The following is a 6,237-nucleotide window of genomic DNA, read 5'->3' as shown; positions in this document are numbered from 1 at the left end:
ACAAGCAGAAACGTTCAGATAAATTGATGTTAGGCGAAATGAACCCAAAGATAAGGATTCAAATGGTTTTTCTTATGAATGTTTCTAACATATTTATAAGTTGATTTCTTTGTTGCTTTGTATTTCCCTTCACCATGGAATAATGCCTGTTTTCATTATATTTGATGTTGGTATAATTTTTGGAGGGGAAAGGGAATAACATATCATTTAAATAAGAATACAGGTAGACCTATTGCAACCATGAGATATAGAAGTCGTTATGTCAAAAAATGAAAATTACAACTTTTGGATAGGGGGTTGGGGGTGGGAGAAGGGAAGGGTTGGGAAGGGGAAACAAAGGAGAAGGAGAAAATGCTTCATAAGATATGCACTCAATATCTTTCCCATGTAATTGTAACCCCTCTCTATGGTATTTTCACAATTGAAAAAATCAATTGATCAGAAAAAAACAGTATGGGTTTCCATAGAATTAAACTGTTTTCAGTACTTTAAGGATGATCTCAAAGAAATATGTTCGGGTTTTTTTTTTTCATGATTGCTTGTTTGTTTAGTGTTTGCTGGTTCTGGGGCTTGAACTCAGAGGCTGGACAATGTCCCTGAACAATAGTGTCTTCCCTGTCCAACTGCCCCCCAAACCAATACTCTACTTCTGGAGTCAAAAATCCACTTCTGGCCCTTTTGATGTTTAATTACAGACAAAAATTTGACAGACTCTCTTGCCTTGGTTGGATTTGAACTGAGATAATACGAAAACCAAGTGACATCAACTGTATCAAGATTTCTGTTTTGAACCATGGAAAACTAGATGAAGTTTATTATAAATCTAATATTAATTAGCCTCTGGCTTTTTTGTGCCCTGACATACCAAAAATATTTCCAAATATCACTTAGACTACGTATCCCATTTTGAATACAAGTGACCACAAAAAGCCTGGAAGCATTGAATTTACAGGAATAAACTTCACCTGTTGTCTAAGCACATTCCTGGCAATAATTTTCGTGACCTATTAGCTAAACTTTTTTTTTTCAACACAGTATTCTATTATAAGTAAAGTAGATGAATTAAGGGCTCTTGTCAGCTATCATTATGGAAAGAGTAATTATATATTCTAAGTATGGGTTCTTTATTTTGCAATTAGTATCTAAATGACTTTTGGCAGTCTTGGGGCTTGAACTCAGGGTCAAAGAAATGTTCCTGAGTTTTTTTTTCTTTGCTCAAGGCTAACACTCTACCACTTGAGCCACAGCACCACTTCCAGTGTTGTTTTTTCTGTTAATTTGGTACTGAGGAATTTAACCCAGGGTGTCATTCATTCTAGGCAATCAATGTACCATGAAGCCATATTCCCAGAGCCCTAAATGACTTTCTTAAGATGTCATTACTTCTTCATTCCATTACTATGTATTATAATTTGGGGCAGGTGGTAGAAAAGAAATGGAAAAAATACTAAGTCCAGTAAGGCTTACGTTCCTATCACATCACTAAGGAAGTACAGTGTTAAGTTGTGTGGGATTCTTAGGGCTCTTGCATGTGATATTAACAGTCATCTCTGACATGCATAACATTCTGCTTCCACTTTCAAGGTCAAGAACTAAATATCTAAGCCTTTTTATTGATTGGGTGTGTTTTCTAGGAATGAAGAAGGAGGATGAGGAAGGTTATGGTGGAAAAATATATATATTGGCTTCTGTCCACAATTTTGCATTTTTATAAAGTGCTACTGATGAACTTCCATTTACATCTAATTGATTATGCTATCTGCATCAGATGCAGATTAAATGAAGGCATTTATTCTGGTGGATAGTCACATATATTAACAAAATCTATTTCTAAAAAAAGAGATACTAGGTAAGAAAGAATAAAGGATTGTCAATAAAATGGTTTATTTTCCTAGCAGAACAAAATTTAGTATTGAAATGATTACTCCAGCTTTCTCTGAGATTTAATGCTCTCTCAGTATCAAAATGTTCTCTAATTCCTGTAACATCCAAGCATAAAAGACATGATTTGAAGATCTCAGTAGTTTCAGAAAAAAAAGTACATAATAGCTTCCTACCTTCAGAGACATGTGACGGCAAGTATGATTGATCGTATTATAGTTCTCTTTGTTTTCATCTTTATCTCAAGTGGTGCATATCTTGGCATATTACATTATGTCCTGCATCAGCTCCCTGTAGGTGAGATTTACCTCTGCTCTGCAATGTCAAGATGGGTCATATGACTTACTTCAGCTTACAAAAATGAGCCAGAAGTTGTGAAAGACTATTTCTAGGAGAAGAATTCTATCTCATTGTTTGTGTCTAACAGCTGACTTGTTTTCCCTTAGCTATAAAATAGCATGTCTCCAGAGGGAGCCTTCTTTCAAATTAAATACTGGAAGAATATAACATGTGAAATTGAAGCAAAACTCAAATACAGCCACATACATATAATACAGCAAGAACTAAGCTAATATTAGAAAATGATATTAAGATGTGTGTTTCTTACCATCCTTGTATACCTTTAAGATAGTTGAATATAGCACACCAGAATTTAACAAATATTAAAGAAGAACTAAACAAATAGATAACATTTCGTGTATAAGGCTATTATATTTTTTATAAATAAGCATTCACCATTTGATCACTTGTGGGATTATTTTTTCTATTGATGTGTTTAATCACTCTAGAGCACTGTATCTAATATCCCCAATGATTATCCAGACCTTGTGATTGAGATGAGGAAGAATAAAATGTCTAGATTTTTCCTTCTCTTTTCCTCTTCTCCTTTTTCTAGTGTGAATTTTCATCTTTCTCCAAATTCTCCTATTAATAAAGGAAGAATGACACATTGCAAATATCAAGCTAAAGTCTTCAAAGCAAGAATTTCATTCTTTCAAAAATAGGTGAAGTAAATCAGTGTGTCGAGGAAGAATAAAATCATGATTATTTTTCCCTGTCTAGCTTCCATCACAGTGTCTGAACATGACTATAAATATCTAATAAACCACTTGCCTTGGCTAATTTTTAAAAAAAGTTTTTTAAATAAATCGTAATTTTCAAATTTTTTTAAAAATAATTTTTAAAGAAATACTAATTTGTTGAGTGCTTATGGCAGGCATGAAATAAGACTGCATTAACATTGCTTGTTGAGAGGCTAAATTTTGTCAAAATCTAAGCATAATTAAAAATAGATTATTTTAAGATAACTAGTTATAGGTACATTTTTTACATGAAAGGACAATATTTATTTAAACAGAGCTCAATGTGGGACAATGGTATCCTCAGAGTGCATCCAGAGGGAAAAGGGAGAAGGGGCCAAATAAGACTCAATCAACGGCACTACCATACCTTTACTGTTTGATCTACACTGCCAGTCACCACATAGAAGGCCGTCTTGTGGAAATCCAAGAGGTAACAAAGTGTTGATGCGCAATGAGAGTTTTCATCCATCGCTTATTCTTATAATCCCATACACGTAGGGTCTTGTCATCAGCACAACTCAAAATAAAATTTCCCCTAGAATGGAACAGAACTCCACGTACCCAGTTATCATGACCCACAAGAGTCATAAGGCAGATGCCAGTACTGACATCCCACATCTTAATAGTTTTGTCTCTGGATCCAGATAGCAAGAATGGTCCAGGATTGCCACTTTTTTTAGTCTCAGATCCTGTTGCTTAAGAGATGGAAGAATATGAACTTTCTGGAGCCTAGGAAATTCATTTCACCACATGCTCATGTTCTCAGAGCTCTGCTTTGCACTCCTTTGTTGCTACGACCCACACACGACCAGTCTGGTCATTGAAACAGCTAGCTATCAGAGTGCCATCCTGATTTGGCCATACCATACCCACCCATTCTCTGTGTCCTGTAAATGTCTTCACACAGTAGCCAGTTTGCACTTCCCACATTTTCATAGTTTTATCCCGTGAAGCAGACACTATATGATCTCCATTAGGCATGATGGCTACTGAAGAGACATTGTGGTCATGGCCATGCATGGTTCTGATGCATTCAAATCCCTGAAAATCCCATAGTTTAATGGTCATATCTGCAGAACAGGAAGCCAGAAGCTTGTCACTGTGGTCAAAGGAAATATCCTGTAAAGAATCTGTATGTCCCTTAAGAGTTCATTCAGAATCTCCAGTCTCACAATCCCACACCATAATTATACCATCCTCTGAAGCAGAGACCATGACACTGAACACAGGATGGAAAATGACTCCAGTGACCACTCAATGCATATTTCTCTGGTGGATGGGAAATCCATTCTTTTGGATCTCGTTTCTGACCAAGAGGACCACTTGACATAAATACTTCTTTTGCTTCATTTAGATTTGATTCTAATTCCATAACCTTTTTTTGTAATATAATAACAGATGTTCATTTTTTTCTCAAAAGGCCAACACTCTTTGTATCTAATTCTTCATTCATATCTAATTCAGCTTCCTTTTAAAAACCCGAATATGCCTCTTCATAGCCATTTGAACGAAGATAATCTGCTATAGCTCGATTTAGTTCATCTCATTGTCCCTGGGACAGCACCATTTTGGCTTTAATGTGAAGCTTATTTGATATAGTGGTATGGCCCTCCTACAGGAAATCAAGAAGCTTTGTAATCCTTGAATATATAATCAAATATGCCACTAAGTGCTTCCACACAGAGGAAAGTATTCTTTTGCAAGTGAATCCAGTAATCAGGAAATAGTTAACAAGTAAGGTTCATTCCACCTTAGTACTGCTTGACTTCTAGTTCTATAGGTACATTTTTGACATAACATACACACAGAGACATCCTTTTTCTTCTTTTCCTCTCCACACTTATTCTTCAATAAGCAGTTCAGGTCATTCAAATAGTTGTGTTTCTTTCAGAAATAGATAAGACACAAAAAAGTTAGAAAAAGAGAACCAGGATTGGGTGGCACCACCCAATCTTGCTATTTAAAAATAGCAGTCAAATAAATATTAACCATAATTCCAAAATAATAGCAGCCAAATGCTCTTGAAAAGAGAAGATTTGAAGCAGAATGTGTAAAAATTGATAGTGCCAGGACAGCTTCAGGAGCTGCTCTCTGGGCTTTTGGGTTTTTAGTACATGACAACATTTAAATCAGGATTAATTGCTTTCAGGGACTAATTTTTGTTCTAGTTTTATTTCATTGAAGAAATATGTTGTTCAAATTTAATGAAAGAATAACAGGTTATAGTAGAAAGAATGCTACACACGTTGTAGGCAGCAAAATGCCTTCCCAACATATCTATCATCCCCAAATATCTAATCCTTCAAATGTAGATTTGCAGTATATATACATGTGTGTGTGTGTATGTGTGTGTGTGTGTGTGTGTGTGTTTGTGTGTGTCTTTGTAAAAAATGACCTTTCATTACCCAAGGAACACAAATTTGAATAATTATCAGATAGGGAAGCATACTCAAATGGGTATTTAACAGTTCCAGCTGTAGTTGGAAAGGGACATGATTAGGTAAGAATAATCAGAAAGATGTAAAAAGGCTAAATTAGAAGATAAAGGAAAAGACAACAACCCAGATTCTGAAGTTTCTTGAAAGCAGAACAGGAAGTAAAAGTGTTTTCCACTAAAATCACCTGAAAATATTTCAGCTATGTCAGTGGCTCGATTTAAATCTAGTGAGACATCTTTTAGATTTCTGTCCTTTAGAACTCTAAAATGATAAATATGGATTATACAGGCCACATAACTTGTAGAAATTTGTTACAGCAGATTTTGTATAGTAAACTAAGGGAATTACAGTCTTTTCCTGATACAACTGCAGGGACATTACATATCATGGTATCTGAAAATAAGGAAAAGTTGCCACCGGCTTTGTACACATGTATGATATACATAAAACAGCACTGCTTATCAGTTATCAATTAATTATACTTTTGGCATATAAGTATATAAACATATAAATATGAATTATGTGAGAAAAGTGTCATTTATCCAATTGATTCAATGACAACTAAAACCAGAAAACACGTCTTTACATTTATATAAACTAGTATATCTAGTAAGGATTTAAAAAAATTATTATATATATTTTAACATTTACGTCAAAATATTTGTTTATTTGTGTGTTTATCTTTAATTTTTATCACTCATGGGGGCTTGAAATCTGGGCCTGGAGGCTCTCCCTCAGCTCTTCATCTCAAAGCTAGTGCTCTACCACTTGATCCACCGCCAGTTTTCTGGTGGCTCATTGGAGCTAAGAGTCTCACGGACTTTCCTGCCTCAGCT

General features: G+C 35.1%; 1 pseudogene; it reads right to left on the bottom strand.

Annotated features, from left to right (window-relative positions):
- Positions 1-3,312: 3,312 nt before the first annotated feature.
- Positions 3,313-4,530, bottom strand: LOC122100526 (annotated as a pseudogene).
- Positions 4,531-6,237: the final 1,707 nt, after the last annotated feature.

This window comes from Dipodomys spectabilis, unplaced genomic scaffold (assembly GCF_019054845.1).
Source record: "Dipodomys spectabilis isolate Male_0828 unplaced genomic scaffold, ASM1905484v1 ptg000583l, whole genome shotgun sequence".
NCBI classification, from domain to species: Eukaryota; Metazoa; Chordata; class Mammalia; order Rodentia; family Heteromyidae; genus Dipodomys; species Dipodomys spectabilis.
This window is presented reverse-complemented; position numbering and strand designations above follow the sequence as displayed.